Consider the following 19,505-nt stretch of genomic DNA (forward strand, 5'->3'; position numbering starts at 1 on the left):
GTACTTTGGCCACCTGATGCAAAGAACCGACTCCTTAGAAAAGACCCTGATGCTGGAAAGATTAAAGGTGGAGAGGAAGGGGATGACAGAGAATGAGATGGTTTAATGGCATCACTGACTCAATGGACATGGGTTTGTGTGGACTGCGGGAATTGGTGATGGACAGGGAAGCCTGGTGTGCTGCAGTCCATAGGGTCACAAAGAGTCGGACACAACTGGAGACTGAACTGAACTGATACCTGGATGGTCTTATGGTTTTTCCTGCTTTCTTCAGTTTAAGTCTGAAGTTTGCAATAAGGAGCTCATGACCTGAGCACAGTTTTGCTGACTGTATAGAGTTTTCTCTGTCTTCGGCTTCAAAGAATATAAATCGGTTTGATTTCGGTATCATGATCTGGTGATGTCCATGCGTAGAACTGTCTCTTGTGTTGTTGGAAGAGGGTGTTTCTATGACCGATGCTTTTTCTTGGCCAAATCCTGCTAGCCTTTATGCTGCTTCATTTCGTACTCTAAGGCCAAGCTTCCCTGTTACTCCAGTTGGCTCTTGATTTCCTGCCTTTGCATTCCAGTCCCCTGTGATGCAAAGGACATCTTTTTAGATGTTAGTTCTAGAAGGTCATGTAGGTCTTCATAGAACTGTTCAACTTCAGCTTCCTCAACATTAGTGTTTGGGGTATAGGTTTGGATTACTGAGGTATTGAATGGTTTGCCTTGAAAATGAACTGAGATCATTCTGTCATTTTTTAAGACTGCCCCCGAGTACTACATTTCAGACTCTTTTGTTGTTATGCAGGCTACTCCATTTCTTCTAAAGGAGTTCTTTCTGACAGTAGTAGATATAATGGTCATCTGAATTATAAGTTTAGTTCAGCAGTTAAAAAATGAGTTCATGGACCTACATTACAGTAGTACACTGTTTTATTTATCTTTGTATTTAGCTTTATGGGAAAGTATTGAAATCCATATGATTCTGTGTTTCTGTGGAATATTTTTTGTTTTAATTTGAATGACTCCAGTTAGGATTTCTTCTAAGGAAGAAATGAATTTCTTGTGATAATGAATTTCTTTAGTGTTTCTTTTTTTTTTTTTTTTTTTTTTTTTTTGGAGGCTAATTACTCCACAACATTTCAGTGGGTTTTGTCATACATTGATATGAATCAGCCATAGATTTACACGTATTCCCCATCCCGATCCCCCCTCCCACCTCCCTCTCCACCCGATTCCTCTGGGTCTTCCCAGTGCACCAGGCCCGAGCACTTGTCTCATGCATCCCACCTGGGCTGGTGATCTGTTTCACCATAGATAGTATACATGCTGTTCTTTTGAAATATCCCACCCTCACATTCTCCCACAAGTTCAAAAGTCTGTTCTGTATTTCTGTGTCTCTTTTTCTGTTTTGCATATAGGGTTATCGTTACCATCTTTCTAAATTCCATATATATGTGTTAGTATGCTGTAATGTTCTTTATCTTTCTGGCTTACTTCAATCTGTATAAGGGGCTCCAGTTTCATCCATCTCATTAGGACTGGTTCAAATGAATTCTTTTTAACGGCTGAGTAATATTCCATGGTGTATATGTACCACAGCTTCCTTATCCATTCATCTGCTGATGGGCATCTAGGTTGCTTCCATGTCCTGGCTATTATAAACAGTGCTGCGATGAACATTGGGGTGCACGTGTCTCTTTCAGATCTGGTTTCCTCAGTGTGTATGCCCAGAAGTGGGATTGCTGGGTCATATGGCAGTTCTATTTCCAGTTTTTTAAGAAATCTCCACACTGTTTTCCATAGCGGCTGTGCTAGCTTGCATTCCCACCAACAGTGTAAGAGGGTTCCCTTTTCTCCACACCCTCTCCAGCATTTATTGCTTGTAGACTTTTGGATAGCAGCCATCCTGACTGGCGTGTAATGGTACCTCATTGTGGTTTTGATCTTTAGTGTTTCTTAATTTGGGGGTAACTCTTAACTTCTCTTCCAGTTTTGAAGTACAGTTTTGCAGATGTTGTAATCTTGGTTAACAGTTGTTTTTTCTCACACTTTTAATTTATCATCTACTGCTTTCTTTCCTGAAATATTTCTGCTAAGAAATCTTAGCAATTTTAAATAAGTCTGTATGTATATATGAGTCAGTTTTCTCTCACTGCTTTCCTGTTTACAGCTTTGTTTTTGGTCAGTGGTGGCACCTGAATAGATTATTAGCCTTTAGTAGACACTCGGTATATCTTTTACCATTGGATATGAAACACAATTCTGTCACCAGATACCAAGGAGAGGAGGAGAAAGATGGGACAGCAGTTTGACCCTTACATGCTCTGTTGATTTAGAAATGAAGTTCTATTTCCAATTGTTTGTGGAAGATTGTTATATCTTCCACAGATTGTTATATCAAGATGGTTATATTAAGTCTTCCCTTTCTGTGTCCAGGAAAGAATCCACATATAACCCTGACAGGTCTGGGGAGGGTTATTGTAAATTGTTAAGTGTTGTATATTGCCTCTTCTCACTCACTTAATAATTTAATTAATATATATAAACTCTAAAATGATACAAAATTTTACATGCTTTTAGAATGCTAATTGATTGAGTGGTGAAGAAATGCAGGAAGCACATTTAAGTACTGTGAGATAGAAGTGAAAATATATAAGAGTGGAGAAGGGAAATGGAATAATGAAGGCCCATAGATATTTTATTTTTATTTCATCTTTAACCATGTTTGCTCTAATGTTAGGCTGCTGTCATGAAAAATTAATCTATGGACTTTCTTTGGGATAGATACTTCTGCTTTGAAAGAATAATAAATAACATACAAGTAGTGTTCTTTTTCTGTAAAGGTGGATGTGGCTGCTTTCCACTGGATTGATGGCATTGCAGAGCTTAGCATGGACTGCACTGGCCTGATCCAGAGGGACATATGTGTCCTTGAAGGTATTGACTCTTCTAGCTGGTGTGTATTGGCTTCAGAAAAAGGTCAGGAGACTGGCATAAGCTCTTTAGGTGGAGCTGAGTCTGCTTCAGAAAAAAGTCCAGAGATGGAGTTCAAACTGAAGATACCTGAAACAGTGGAGGCTTCCATTGTCTGGAAAACTGCCAGATAACTTCAGTGCTGTGTACTAAGTACTAAGACACCACTTAGAACAAAAAAAATTGCATTCCCTACAGCAGCAACATTGGGCTCAGATTGGTCTGGCAATGACAAATGTAGCCATCTCAACATAGAGGTGCTCATTACTTGCAGCTGCCCTGGGTCAATCTTTACATGGAGGGAGCCATGCCAGACATCTCCCCTTCCTTCAACTTTCCAAATAAGTATCAGTGAACATATACAAGATATTGCCACCTCAGTTCTAAAGGTTAGCTCAGCTGATGTAGTTCCCGGTCTGTACAAATGAGGAGCACTTTCTCTGCCTGCCACCGCCTCAGTCTGTGAATCCCCATATGGTATCATCTCTTGCTTACTTGTGAGGCTCTCAATACCTTCATCATCCCCAGGCACCCCACATGTGCCTTGTGCAGACAAAAGCCTGTACTGGAAGATTGGTGTCAGTCATGGTAGCCTGATTAATTCCTACTTCAAGAATAATGAGCAGCCTAGGACCTTCTGCCAAGGCAGTCACCACTGGCCTACTGGGGGACACAGGTCTTCTACCACTGTCACCCTGGCCTTTACCAAGACTCAACTTTCCTTCCCAGCCCACTGCAAACATCTGCTCTGAAATCAATAAACATTATGGCAGGATCTCCACCTCACCCTTCATCTCCATGTTGAAGCCATGCATGAAGATCAGCAGCGAGTGCCTCATGGCCAAACTCTGCAGCAGCAAGTATCCACAGGGAGCTGAAAGGACACAGCCAGTTCCTGGGCACACTTGGAAAAAAGTGTGTCAGGGCAGAAAGGATGGCAGGTCACCTCCTCTATTGGAGAAGCAGATAGTTACCAAAGGTGTCACCAGTAAGCCACTAGCCTAGTCTTCTGAAGTGGTGGATGTCGATGCTTCCAAAGCTGACCACATGAAGAAGATGTCTCCTGAAGTCTTGGTTCACAGCAGAGCAGAATCACTTCTGGTTCTCCAGAAGTGAGATTCCAAAAGAAACTATTTCCTCCAGGAAAAGATTGTGTTGTCTATAAATCTGACATCATTAGCAGAGCCCCCTCATTCTCATTGGTGCATGGGCCAAATTCTAATGAAGAGACAGTGGTAGAGGCTTGCTTCTGAAGAACAAGAGTTTGGACTTGTGGGGCCATCCCACAGCAGTACAGTTCATTTTGCTCCTAAGTGAGAAGCACAGTTGCCATGGTCACTGATGTGTTGGGGTCAAGGTTGAGTATGGGCCACCCAGCCTTTGTGTTTTCAGTCCCAAATGGCAGTGTGGATGTCACCAGAACTAGTAAGAGCTCCATGGATTCAGTGGCATCTATTAATCAACATATTGGTCAGGTGTTAATCACACCTGTCAAACAAAGCAATGACACTGGCAGCAAGGGCATCAAAGCCAGTAACCCAGAACTGAATTTCAAAGCAAATGAGGATGATCTTCCACCAAATTTGGCATTTCTGTCTCCAGATGAGGTGTTCAAGTCCCCACAAATTTCCTGCCATTGGAGTTACCTTCCTTATTCAGCACATGAAACCATGCCTCTAAACCCTCTCTCATATCATATCAAGAAACCTGTGCACCCTCACGCAGTTTTGTTGCTAAACAGTACTCTCTTTCCCAGGCATCTTGCTCCAAAGCCTTGATTCCCCTAAAAGGTACCCATGGACTGGCCAGAGTTTGTGACAAATAAAGGCACATTGCTTGGACTCCCTGTAGAGATCACTAAAGAACAAAAATCAGAGAAGTTATCCTGCTCTGATGACAGATCCTCATATGAGGACCCAAGCCTTCAAAATAAATTTTCTGAGATGTTTGAAGCTAACAGAATGATTTTACATTCAGAGATCTCCAGCAACAAGAACCTAAATGCAAGCCCTGTCTAGAAGCAAAAGAAAACTGTCACCAGAAATAACCATCTTCTACATGCAGCTCTTCTGCAGGAAGAACCAGATGCAAAATGTAATGGAGACATATAACCAGCTTTTCAACTGAGAGTCTAAGCTCAGCCAGAGTGCTGAGGGCACCAAACCCCTGACTGATCTGGTGCTGCCGCCCTACCAAGATTTAATTATCCTGAGAGAGCAGTTGGGGTACATCAGTGATGAAACCTACACTTTCAAACACACTCCAGCCCCCTCAGTCTTTAGGTTAAGCAAAGAGAATGTCCCAGTGTGACCCAACAGGGAGAACTGAGAAATGCCAGTCTTAACTCTGTTCCTGCAGCCAATTCTGAGAAGTGATAGCCTTGCTGTAACTTCTGGTAAAAAAGGTACCCAAACCATTTTGCATGGCTGGTGCCCCACCAGGTGTGGATATAACCTCCACCAATACCAAAAATTTAGCTGATGAGGCAGAATCAACCACTAGCAAAGTTCTGAAACCAAAGCTGTCTAAGCTGGCAAAGAGAATTGCTAACTCTGCTGGTTACGTGGGTGACTGGTTCAAGTGTGTCACTACAGAGCTGTTTGCTGATTCCAGTCCACTCAGCCAGGAGCAGCAGGCATTGCAGCTGAGCCCTCCACCTGGATTACAGCAAACTGACCAGTTGTTAGTTTTTTAAATGCGTGAAGAGGACTGGGGGCTTATTTTATGGTAGGACACCAGAGAGATTTGGTTAATGAAGCTTATAATAATTTAAATGTTTGAAATTATTATTAAGTGTGTCCAATAAGGGAAATTACATAGTAGCATTTAGTTCTTTCAGGTTAAAAAAAAAAAAAAAAAACTTCACTCAAATGCTGATAACAGAAGTTTTAATAATTGCAGAGGATTTTAAAGGTTGCATGATGTTTGTCAGTTATTTTACTTTTTATGCTGTTAGTGTATGTTAACATTAATGTTCAGAATGTGTTATGTGATATTTGGTGAAAATGTGTAGCAGTCACATGTCTGATAGTCATGCAGGATTCACACATCCACATAAGAACACACCTCTTGCGTAGTAGTGAATTATGATTCATGCAGGAATATACCAAGACTTTTATCATTATCTGAAAAATGAATAAAGCCAAATTATTTTTGTAATGTCATGAAAAAATATTAGCTCATGTTTATGAAATTTAAGGATTATATACCTGACCCTTAATTACATAAGGATTACAGAAGGACAGTATTTTGTGTCTACTTGCTGCTAATCATCAGTTAGTTTTGCAAATTTATTCTTACAAATTATTTTTACTACAATATTACATAAGCCTTTAGAGTTAAATTTTACTACCAAATAGCTGAAGGGAATTTTATACCCTGTGCTCATCTTTGTTCATTGTGCATCTCTTCTTACCACTCTCTTTTACATTTGATTGTGTGTCTATTTATCTGAAAAAAAGAATATCATTTTTACAAGTGTATTTATTGAATGTACATTCACATAGAATATATATCTTCATACCAACATTTATGAGGAGTGTATGGTAGAACAGCTTTATTTCATAAATCATGGTTGGTTTCAGGCAAATATTTTTTGGAAGATACTACCCTTAAGATAAGGCACCTAAAATAGCTTTGATGCTTATGTGTTCTTTTTTTTTTTTTTGGTGGGGGTGGCGGATTCTGTATTCATTTTTCTTTTTGAGCATGCAATGGTGCAGTTCCCACAGTTGGAGATGATAGAGAGACAGTGTCACCAGCCTGAAGCCAAAGATTCTGAGATGTGTAAGTTCAGCCCTGTTGACTGGGAAACGGTGAAAGAAAGTCAGGATAAAAAGCTGAAGTTGGTAGCCCTGGAGGTCATCACTGACTAGAATGACACAGAGATATATAAGTATGTTGTGATACCACATCTATGAGAACAGGGTTGACTCTACCTCAGAGTTGAGAGAAGTGAGAGAAATAAGTTCAGTTTTCAGTTCAGTGCCTGCAGGGGAAAATAACCTGCTTTTTATTGTGCTCCAAAAAGAGGTTCTTGAGACACATTATTTTTCAGAGAAGCACTGACTCTGAAGTTAAAAAAAATATATATCTGCCTAGTACATCTCCAGGTGGATCTCTGTGGCAGGGTCCTAAGGAAAAAAAAAATATATTAACTTGAAAATTAATGCTGAAGATTTTCATTTACTCTGTGAGTGAGTGTATAGGTGTGCTTAGTCGCTCAGTTGTGTTTGACTCTTTGCGACCCCTTGGACAGTAGCCTGCCAGGCTTCTCTGTCCATGGCGATTCTTCAGACAAGAATACTGGAGTGGGTTGCCATACAGGGGATTTTCCCAACTCAGGGATCAAACCCAGGTCTCCTGCATTGCAGCTGAATTCTTCAGCATCCAAGCCACCTGAGCTTGAGCTTCCTGTAAACTGGCAGTAGAATAAAATTTTCACTTTAGAAGTCAGCAAATGAATTATGTTAATGACACTAGTAAATACACAAATAGGAACCACTAGCTGAAATGCCAAAAGAGAGTGATACCTTCTTTCTGAAAAATGCAGTTACGGTCTCCTTTGCCAACTCTTTTGCTTGGGCAAACCGAGGACCTGCTCAATAGAAATGCCTGGGCAGGAATTGGGAAAAGGCTAAGTCAGAGAGCTTCATGAAACTTTTAGGTCAGGAAACCTCTCTTCCACAAGAACATGTGTATGTTTTGTAAATTACTTTGAGTTTTGAACAGAGATTCCCTGTACCACTTCCGTAAAGGATATAAATTTTTAACAAAGTTAGGTTTTTCTGGGGTTTCTAAAATTACTTGCATTGTTGGGATTTTAAATTATTGGGTAGTCTTAATAGTACTTTTCCATTTTGTTTACATCTAACTGGGCATGTCTCAACAGTAGAGAGGTTGCTGTGCTGCTTTGTTGCTATGAGGAATTAAAAATGTCACCATGGTGATCCTTTTGTGAGGTAATCATATGGTACAACATGATGAATTATGGGACATATGTGCTGTGAGTCATATGACTGTGTTACAGAAAGCAAGTGTTAAAACATAGACATAGTCACCTAAGCCTAGGCTGTAAGGCAAAGGAGATGTGATTTCCTATACTTAGAAAAGTGGCAACAATGACAGATTGTCATGGTCAGTACTCCTGCATATCTCTTTGTCTATCTGTTTGTCTTCAGCCATAGTCATTTGGATAGTGGTTAAAATGACCTCATTTAAAAAAGTCCAGATTGAGATCTGCAGAAATGTGCTGTGCAGCTTCTCTTCTATGTAGTTCAGATAGCCTGTGTAACTTGACACTCAGATGTGTTCTTCAGGAGGATAATGATAAATACCTTGGAAGGCTTCATTTTGGTGCACTAGGATGACCCAGAGGGGTGGGATGGGGAGGGAGGTGGGAGAGGGGTTCAGGGTGGGGAACACATGAAAATCTGTGGCTGATTCATATCAATGTATGCAAAAACCACTACAATATTTTAAAGTAATTAGCCTCCAACTAATATAAATAAATGAAAAAGAAAAAAAAAAAAGAGAATCTGAATCTTTGTTCTAAGAGGTAGTACTGAAAAGATGTCAGTTATTTTATGTTTGTTTCTCATAATGGATTGCATTGGGTGAAAGGGTGGATGGATCTAGTTTGGGAAAAGATCCTCTTGTGAAACTAAGAAAACAACTATGAGTGGGCTTCCCAGGTGGCTCAGACAGTAAAGAATCTGCTTGCAGTGAGGGAGACCTGGGTTTGATCTCTGGCTTGGGATGATTCCCTGGAGGAAGGCATGGCAACCCACTCCAGCATTCTTGCTTGGAGAATCTCCATGGACAGAGGAGCCTGGTGGGCTATAGTTCATGGGCGTAGTAGAGCTGGACACAACTAAGCAACTAAGCACAAATTATGGATATGGCTTTGTTGTTTCAGTGGGCCGTGACTTTAGCAGTACAGGTTTTTTGGTCATAGTTCAGAATGAGGAAGCACAGATTTCATACTTTTGGGTCCTTGAGAACAAGGCAGGAGGTGACTAAGTTCAGGCACAGGAGTTCCTTGTCTGGCTGAGTGGAAATGGTGACATATGTGCTGCATGATCCTAGACTTAGAGGGTGATAAAGTGCCCTCTTACATTCCTGCAGGTTTTACCAGATGGGAAGCCTGAAGAAGACAGGGAGAGAGCTCACTTTTTAGAAGTGCTATTTAGTGAGGAACAGGAAGGTGAGGGTCCCCCCTGAATCTCTGTTTGCCAACATGTATGAAATAAGTCATCACAAATCCCCTGGATATTTTCTGTGGATAGAAGACACTACTGAAAAAGTCAGTCAGGTGAAATATAAACTAATTTCAGTTTTACTAAGTTTAAATGAAAGTGAAACCTTAAGAAGAAAACCTTCTCTTTGAGAATAATGGCTATTTAGACATGGTTGAAAGTGCTAACAGAGATAGCAGTAACTGCATGATAGGTAAATACATGACACTTGAAGTTGAAATGTAAAATGTGGACTTGGAATATGAAACTGCACTGAATCAGAGGGCATATGTAACAATGAAAGCATGGAAATTTGTCTTTGGGATATGTTTAAGTAGTTGCATGTGAAGGAATATGGAAAGAATGTCAGTCATAGTGTTACATGCATAGGTGTGAAGAAAATTCCTCTTGGACAGGAAATGGGAGGAGTGACATGGTTTCAGTAATAAAAATTTTCCTTCCAAGTGTGAGAGAAAAGTGGACACAGAATTTTACAGTAAGCAGTTTGACTTCTTTGAAGTTGCCTGTGAACTTCCTAGATACAATTAGAAACTTTGCTAAAGAGTTCCATTCATGACTTTTTTCTTAATAATTTGCCCTGTTGAACCAAGTACATTGCTGGTTTTCTTTCTATAGCTCATATTTGGTAAATATTTGACCTCTTTATCACATCAGCCTTCACTCATTACAAAATGTGAAGTTTAGTCTACGTTTTCATAGAGATTTTTAGATCAGTAAAAATCTGGACTTTGCTTGATTTTGCTGTGAAAGGAAAGGGCCAAGTATAATTAACACTTAACGTTCTTTCTTGTTTTCATGCCCCCAGCTATAAAATGATAGTTACAGATCTTGTCAGTATAGGAGATAAGGCATTATCATTGAGTATGGGATGTTTCACCTGCTCCCCAGATCCTCCATTCTCATGGTGACCTTTGGGCCTTCACTTTTGTATTATTATCTCCCTTCTCCAAGTGAGTGTAGCACTGGAAAAAAACAGGATCCCTTCAAGGTCCCACAGAACAGAGATCTTCCTGTGGAGAAGGACCTGATGAACAGGTAGCCTGAAAGTGAGATACTACCCAACCAGGTGGACTTGGAGATGTCTCATAACCTTACTCTCTTGCTGGACAGAAAGCACAGTATCTCAGGTGACACTGTAGAAGAGCTGCCAGAAGACCCTTTGCTGAAAGCCAAGCGGAAACGAGTCTCAAAAGGTTAGTTGCAGGAGTCCAAAACTGAACTGAAAGAAGGCATGGTGCTCACCCTAGCTTCTCAATGTCCAGGTGAAGTCTTGGGGTAGAGAAGTTAAGGGCTCTGTTCTCATATCAACTCCAGGGCAATATGGTATGTGATTGTATACAACCTAAAGGCTCCGGGTATCCTGCTCATACCTCCTTTTACACCTCATCAGACGCTTAGGCTGAAAGATAGCCAAAGAGAATATTCAAAATGTCCCAAGACTTTGTAACCTGTAGCAGAGATAGTGACCAGACCTCCATCCTTTACTGTACTCCCAATACAGATATATGATGAAAGTGAAAGTAAAGTCACTCAGTTGTGTCTGACTCCTTGTGACACCTTGGACTGTAGACTGCCAGGCTCCTCCATCAATAGGATTCCCCAGGCAAGAATACTGCAGTGGGTTGCCATTTCCATCTCGAGGGGCTCTTCCTGACCCAGGGATTCAACCTGGGTTTCCCGCACTGCAGGCAGATTCTCCACTATCTAAGCTACCAGGGCTCCTGTACAGTTGTGTGACAGTCTGACTGACTCCTAGGGTACTTTTTGATTACTTTGTAGTTATTTCTCCAATGGACGACTGACCTTAGAGGGAAATGACAAGCAGTTCTTCTAACCACTTAGAAGACCCACAGTACAGTGAGCTGACTAACTTGAAGCTGTGCATTGAATTAACAGGGCCCTATCATCCAAAGCTACACCACCTTGGAGAGCAGCAGACATTGGCAGCAGAGAGCAAATGTGGCCAGCAAGGCAGCAAGAAAGTAACCCAGGTGGTTAAGCCTCAGGTCATGGCCCAGGGCAGTAAAATATCTGAGGAGAAACCCAGCAGAAAGAGGGCGGAGGCCAGATACAATGAAATTTGGTTGAAAAATTCTGTCAAACCCAATGACGATGAACAAGGTATGAGGGGGCCACTCCTGGAGGGTGGGTCACCTACTCTCTGTGGCAGAGGGTGTTGGAGGAACCTGAATGACACTGAAGTTGATTGAGTAGCATGTGGTTAGGTGGGCAGTTTTCCCATGAGATCCTACTAGTCTCCATACTTCCCTCTGAGTGTTTACTGAGAAGCTCATTTGAAAGGAGGGAGCTTTATTTATTAGGCCTTTCTTTACCTAGACAGTCGCTGCTGAGGAGGATGTTTTATTGAGCCCTGTGGCTTAACAGCACCCTCATTTCACCTTCTTACTGAATTAATTTCCTACTTCTGATAACATAGACTGATTGTCCTTGTTTGGGACAGTCTTGCATCTGAGCCCACTCAGTGGGATTGGAAAAGTGTGCATAGCTGACTCTTGTTTTGGCCCTTTGAACAGTGTTGACATTTGGCATTCTGTGGATTAACTTGTTTGCTGTTTGAATGTCAGCTAATTAAGACATTAAGGTTTTGAAGTAAAATTACTTCAAATGTCTTTGAAAACTGAAATGATCAGTGTTTACAGAAAGCTTATCTTTCTGTACCAGCTAAAACTTGAAATACATTTTTTTTCCCTTTCCCTAAAGACACTCCTTCAGACCCTTTAGACTTTCTTGTATTCTTTTGACTCCCTACTCTTAAAGAACATTTTTATCCACTATTGCAGGCAATCAAATTCAGACCCAGCCAAGCTTTACATCAGGCTTGATGAAGCATACCAAACAGCTGGGAATTAAAGAAAGTCAGAAGCCAGATGTACTGCACACACATGAACAAGAGGATCACCAGGGATACACAGATGACATTGAGAAACCATCTGGGAAGAGACTGTGTAAAACCAAGTGCCTAATTCCTCAGGGGCCCAGACAGTGCACTTCAATGACAAGGGACAATGCAAATGAGAAGGTACCTTTTGATATCCTCTACTAAATGATGGTTGTATGTGCATTCCACAAATCAGTGTTTGCTCACCTGTTCTTTTTTCTCAGGAAAAAGAGCTCTCCTTTTTCTGACCTCCTTTTCCAAGTTCAGTCATTCATTCAAAGGACCAAGTCTCCTGGGTGGTGATGAAGTTTCAAACTTGTTAGACAAATCTCTTCCCCTTACACCCTTTTGACATCTGTCCCTCATCCAAACAAGTGAAAAGGAAAAGTACGTTATATTAGTTTTATATATCAGGGAGAGTGGAAAAATGCAAATGTTGGGAGATGGCCTTAAATGTTTGCACTGCCTGGTTTTATGATAGGTAACTATCCAGAGATTCAGAAATCAGGCCAAGCTCACTTCTAACTATGAACAGTCACCAGCCAAGCAGGACCAGTCCTTGCACTCACTATGTTCAGGTTTACTTCCACAGATGACCCAGTCTCACCCTGTACCACCAGAAGCACGGAGACTTAGTGTTAATAGGAATGCTGGAGAGACACTCCTACAGCGGGCTGCCCGATGTGGCTATGAGGTGGGTGTACTTGTGGGCATTTCAATTCAGAAATTACTTGCAACTGCTGCTTGACATGGGGTGGGAGGGTGCCTGGCTGGACTAAGATGGTGGAAGAGATGAAATTCAAAACAAAGCCACCTCATATTATAAACTGAGCTAGGTGTTCTACCACAATGTTTGTATCAATAATAACTGTGTTTGTGCTCTGCTTCTGTTGGTGACTTCTTCTAGGGATGAAAAGAAAGCCTTGTCATGAAAATTCACTTTGTTTAACTAGGTGGGTTGCTTTGGCATCCTCTAGTCTTGCTTATTTGTCTCTGCTACAAAATTTTATCTAACCCAGGGTGTGTGGAAATGAGCCCTTTTGAATTCTCATTAGCAAGGGGAGAGAAGTTATTAACCTTGTTTGGCTTGCTTGTTAATACATAGATATTGGGCTTAGCTGTGCATCATGTCTGCCAGGTAGGCAGTAAGGCAGCAGGGTTGTGGAAATGGTGCTGGCCAGACCTCTGTTTCTAAGAGCACCGGGGAAACCAAGGGCAAATGAGACAAGGACTAAGAGTTTGCACCAAATTTCTTGCCCATTTCACCAGCATGGTTCCAAAGCCATCCCCCATCTTTCCAGGGACTGGGTCACACTGGAGTTGCCACCATACATCCTTCTCTTTTTTTGGAAAGTAACTGCCACAGTCACCCAAAGTAACAGTATGCCAGGAGCCAAGTTTAGCAGCATGTCACACTAGATTCACAGCTTGAACAAATGGAACATTCTTGTTACCTACCAGTTGAGGAGTTGATGTGTCTTTAGTTGATGTGTGTTTTAAAGGGCAAGAAAAGCTTCTCACAACATACCTCACAACTGTGAATGCCTAGAACGAACCCCTGTTTTACATGTTGTAAGTGAGTTATTTAACAGTTGTCATAGGGTGTCTTCCTGTGACCCCTTACAGCTCCATTTACCAAGTGTTGGGTTCCCTGTACCCTCTATGTTGTTTGCATTACCATTTTCAGAACCTGACAGACAGATCTCTGCCAATTTTGACTTGAAGGAATACACTGACTTGTTTTCTGATGGCAGATGTTGTTCTATTTAAAACATTAACTGAGGTAATAAAACATTGAATAAGTTGCTGCCCTGTCTACTGGAAGAATGTGTGTAAATATATTTATATTTTTAATAAGCCATTGATTTTTTAGGAGTTTTAATTGTATAGAATTGAGGATAAATAAAGAGTTCCCATACAACCCTTTCCTCCCAAAATTCCTATTATGAATGTTCTCTTATAATTGATATATGAATATTATGTGTTATTAGTAACTAAAGTTCATAATTTATGTTAAAGTTCACTCTTATTTTTTTGCAGCCTCTTCTTTTAATTAACTACTGATATTTTAACATACCAAATAAATAATATTGATAACAAAGATAGAACAGAAAAAGTAGGGGTACACTTTTATTTCATACTTGAAATGTATACGTTGACCCTATCATTAATGTTTAGTTCAGTGGCTCAGTCATGTTTGACTCTCTGCCACCCCATGGACTGCCACACACAAGGATTCCCTATCCATTACCAACTCCCAGAGTTTGCTCAAACTCACATCCATTGAGTCAGTGATGTATCCACTGTTGTCCCCTCTCATTCTCTGTTGTCCCCTCCTCCTGCCTTCAATCTTTCCCAGCATCAGAGTCTTTTCTAAGAAGTTAGTTCTTCATATGAGGTGGCCAAAGGGTTGGAGCTTTAGGGTCAGTCCTTTAAATGAATATTCAGGACTGATTTCCTTTAGGATTGATTGGGCTTGATCTCCTTGCAGTGCAAAGGACTCTCCAGAGTCTTCTCCAGCACAGCAGTTCAAAGCATCAATTCTTCGGCACTCAGCTTTCTTTATGGTCCAATTCTCACATCCATATGTGACTACTGGAAAAACCATAGCTTTGACTACCCAGATCTTTGTTGGCAAAGTAGGGTCTCTGTTTTTAAATACTGCTAAGTTGGTCATAGCTTTTCATCCAAGGAGCAAGCATCTTTTAATTTCATGGCTGCAGTCACCATCTGCAGTGATTTTGGAGCCCAAGAAAATAAAGTCTGTCACAGTTTCCATTGTTTTCCCATATATTTGCCATGAAGTGATGGAATCAGATGCCATGATCTTCATTTTTGTAGTGTTGAGTTTTAAGCCAACTTTTTCATTTTCTTCTTCACTTTCATCAAGAGGCTATTTAGTTCCTCTTCACTTTCTGCCATTAGAATGGTGTCATCTGTATATCTGAGATTATTGGTATTTCTCCCAGCAAACGTGTTTCCAGCTTGTGCTTCATCCAGACTGGCATTTCACATGATGTACCCTGCATGTATGTTAAATAAACAGGGTGACAAATACAGCCTTGACATACTCATTAATGTTAGTATTATCAGTTACTTGATGTTATCATTAATGTTCATAAATAAGAAATTATTATGTGGATTAAACCTGAACTGGGATGGAACCTGAAGCAATTAGAGGCTGAGGTTATTTGAAATTTTATGTGTAGAATATAGGGATAGAATTCTTTTATATTAAAACATAAGTGTTTTCTTCCTGCATTCTGATCTTACAGGAGATTGATGACCTGGCTAATCTCCTGTGTATGTCCCTCCCTCCTTAAGTTTAAGGTTGTTCTTTAGCTCATTTAATCTATTCTTATATATATATTTTCATACTTTTATCTAAACTTATATTGTCGTATCCCCCACCACCTGTTTAGTGCACCCGTCAAATGGGTATAGTTTTGTATTTATCAATACAACACTATTGTCATCATCAAGAATTTCACATATGCTCTTGCCCTTTCACCAATGTGGGTATTGCTTACTTAAGCTATAGTGTAATTTAGGCCTGAGTATAGATATCTTTGAGGTTCACTATGTGTAATCTGATCACATTCTTTCTTCTCTACACAGGAATTGGTCTTGTATTGCCTGGAAAATAAGATTTGTGATGTGAATTATCAAGATAATGCAGGTTACTGTGCCCTCCATGAAGCTTGTGCAGAAGGATGGCTCCAAATTACTCAACACCTTCTTATATATGGTGCTAATGTAAACTGTAGTGCCCAGGATGGAACCATGTTAGTGGCTTGTCTTACCTGGGTACTGGCAGTGGCCCTCATATAAATGGGAAGTGCTTCAGAAACAGTGAATAGCCACATTGATAGCAAAATCCTCTGGAACTGAGTCAGACATACTTCAGCAAAGTAGATATTTTTTTTTTTCAGATTTTAATTGAAATATAAGTGATTTACAATGTTGTGTTAGTTTATACATCACAGTGATTCACACACACACACACACACACACACACACACACATTAGATTCTTTACAATTTCAGGTTATTCAGTTCAATTATCTTGCTCAGTCGTGTCTGACTCTTTGTGACTCCATGAACTGCAGCACGCGAGGCTTCCCTGTCCATCAGCAACTCACGGAGTCCACCCAAACCCATGTCCATTGAGTCGGCAATGCCATCCAACCATCTCATCTTCTGTCATGTCCTTCTTCTGCTGTCCTCAATCCTTCCCAGAATCAGGGTCTTTTCAAATGAGTCAGTTCTTTGCATCAGGTGACCAAAGTGTTGGAGTTTCAGCTTCAACATCAGTCCTTACAGTGTACACCCAGGAATGATCTATTTTAGGATGGACTGGCTGGATCTCCTTGCAGTCCAAGGGACTCTCAAGAGTCCTCTCCAGCACCACAGTTCAAAATCATCAATTCTTCTGCACTCAGATTTCTTTATAATCCAACACTCACATCCATACATGACCACTGGAAAAACCATAGCCTTGACTAGACAGACCTTTGTTGGCAAAGTAATGTCTCTGCTTTATAATGTGCCATCTAGGTTGATCCTAACTTTCCTTCCAAGGGCCAAGCCAATTTCATGGCTGCAGTCACCATCTGCGGTGATTTTGGAGCTCAGCAAAATAAAGTCAGCCACTGTTTGCACTGTTTCCCCATATATTTGACATGAAATTATGGGACCAGATGCCATGATCTTGTTTTCTGAATTTTGAGCTTTAAGCCAACTTTTTTTCACTCTCCTTTTTCACTTTCATCAAGAGGCTCTTTAGTTCTTCTTCACTTTCTGCCATAACAGTGGTGTCATCTGCATATCTAAGGTTATTGATATTTCTCCTGGCAATCTTAATTCCATCTTTTGCTTCCTCCAGCCCAGCATTTCTCTTGATGTACTCTGCACATAAGTTAAATAAATAGGGTGACACTATACAGCTTTGATGTACTACTTTTCCCTTTTGGAACCAGTCTGTTGTTCCATGTCCAGTTCTAACTGTTGCTTCCTGACATGCTTGCAGATTTATCAAGAGGCAGGTCAGGTGGTCTGGTATTCCTATCTCTTTAAGAATTTTCCACAGTTTATTGTGATCCATACAGTCAAAGCTTTGGCATAGTCAATAAAGCATAAATAGATGTTTTCTGGAACTCTCTTGCTTTTTGATGATCCAGTGGATGTTGGTAATTTGATCTCTGGTTCCTCTGCCTTTTCTAAAACCAGCTTGAACATCTGGAAGTTCATGGTTCATGTATTGCTGAAGCCTGTCTTGGAGAATTTTAAGCATCACATTACTAGTGTGTGAGATGAGTGTACTTGTGTGGTAGTTTGAGCATTCTTTGGCTTTACCTTTCTTTGGGATTGGGGTGAAAACTGACCGTTTCCAGTCCTGTGACCACTGCTGAGTTTTTTAAATTTGCTGATGTACTGAGTACAGCACTTTCACAGCATCATCTTTCAGGATTTGAAATAGCTCAACTGGAATTCCATCACCTTCACTAGCTTTGTTCATAGTGATGCTTCCTAAGGCCCACTTGACTTCATGTTCCAGGATGTCTGGCTGTAGGTGAGTGATCACACAATCATCATTATCTTGTTTGTGAAGATCTTTTTTGTACAGTTCTTCTGTGTATTCTTGCCACCTCGTTTTAATATTTCCTGCTTCTGTTAAGTCCCTACCATTTTTGTCCTTGGTTGAGCCCATTTTTGCATAAAATGTTCCCTTGGTATCTCTAATGCTCTTGAAGAGATCTCTAGTCTTTCCCACTCTATTGTTTTATTCTATTTCTTTGCATTGATCGCTGAGGGAGACTTTCTCCTTGCCCTTCTTTGGAGCTCTGCATTCAAATGGGTGTATCTTTCCTTTTCTCCTTTACTTTTCATTTCCCTTCTTTTCACAGCTCTTTGTAAGGCCTCCTCAGACAGCCATTTTGCTTTTTGACATTTCTTTTTATTGGGGATGGTCCTGATTCCTGTCTCCTGTACAATTTCATTAATCTCCTCCATAGTTCATCAGGTACTCTGTCTATCAGATCTAGGCCCTTAAATCTATTTCTCACTTCCATGGTATAGTCATAAGGGATTTGATTTAGGTCATACCTGGATGTTCTAGTTGTTTTCTCCACCCTCTTCAATTTCAGTCTGAATTTGGTTATAAGGAGTTCATAATCTGAGCCACAGTCAACTCCTGGTCTTGTTTCTGCTGACTGTATAGAGCTTCTTCATCTTTGGTTGCAAATAATATAATCAATCTGATTTCGGTGTTGACCATCTGGTGATGTCCATGTGTAAAGTCTTCTCTTGTGTTGTGGAAAAGGGTGTTTGCTATGACCAGTACATTGTCTTGGCAGAACTCTATTAGCCTTTGCCCTACTTCATTCTGTACTCCAGGGCCAAAGTTGCCTGTTACTTCAGGTGTTTCTTGACTTCCTAGTTTTGCATTCCAGTCCCCTGTAATGAAAAGGACATCTTTTTTGGGTGTTAGTTCTAAAAGGTCTTGACCGGTTTTCATGGAACTGTTCAACTTCAGGTTCTTCAGTGTTACTGGTCAGGACATAGACTTGGATTACCGTGATAATGAATGGTTTGCCTTGGAAATGAACACAGATCATTCTGTCGATTTTTTGAGATTGCATCCAAGTACTGCATTTGAGGCTATTTTGTTGACTATGCTGGCTACTCCATTTCTTCTAAGGGATTCCTGCCCTCAGTAGTAGATACAACAGTCAGCTGAGTTAAATTCACCCATTCCAGTCCATCTTAGTTTGCTGATTCCAAGAATGTCAAATTCACTCTTGTCATCTCCTGTTTGACCACTTCCAATTTGCCTTGGTCCATGGAACTAACATTCCAGGTTGCTCTTTACAGCATCAAACCCTGCTTCTATCACCAGTCCCATCCACAACTGGGTGTTGTTTTTGTTTTGGTTCCATTCATTCATTCTTTCTGGAGTTATTTCTCCATTGATCTACAGTAACATTTTGGGCACCTACCGACCTGGGAAGTTAATCTTTCAGTGTCCTGTCTTTTTACTTTTTCATACTGTTCATGGGGTTCTCAAGGCAAGAATACTGAAGTGGTTTGTGATTCTCTTCTCCAGTGGGCCACATTTTGTCAGAACTCTTCACCATGACCCATCCATCTTGGGTGGCCCCACGTGGCATGGCTTAGTTTCATTGAGTTAGACAAGGTTGTGGTTCATTATTACTAGATACATACTCCCCTGTGTCATACAATATTGCTATAAATTCCTGTGGATTATTTGTTTTATGTATACTAGCATGAATATGTCAGTATTAAACTCATAATTTGACAATGCCTTGGCTACCCCTCACCCCTTTGATGACTGTACATTTGTTTCAATGTCTGTAAATCTGTTCCTGT

General features: G+C 40.6%; 1 pseudogene; it reads left to right on the top strand.

Annotated features, from left to right (window-relative positions):
• Positions 1–19,505, top strand: part of LOC122436400 — an 82,609-nt pseudogene that overhangs the window by 31,512 nt on the left and 31,592 nt on the right.

The sequence above is a fragment of the Cervus canadensis genome, chromosome Y, assembly GCF_019320065.1.
Source record: "Cervus canadensis isolate Bull #8, Minnesota chromosome Y, ASM1932006v1, whole genome shotgun sequence".
Lineage (NCBI taxonomy): Eukaryota > Metazoa > Chordata > Mammalia > Artiodactyla > Cervidae > Cervus > Cervus canadensis.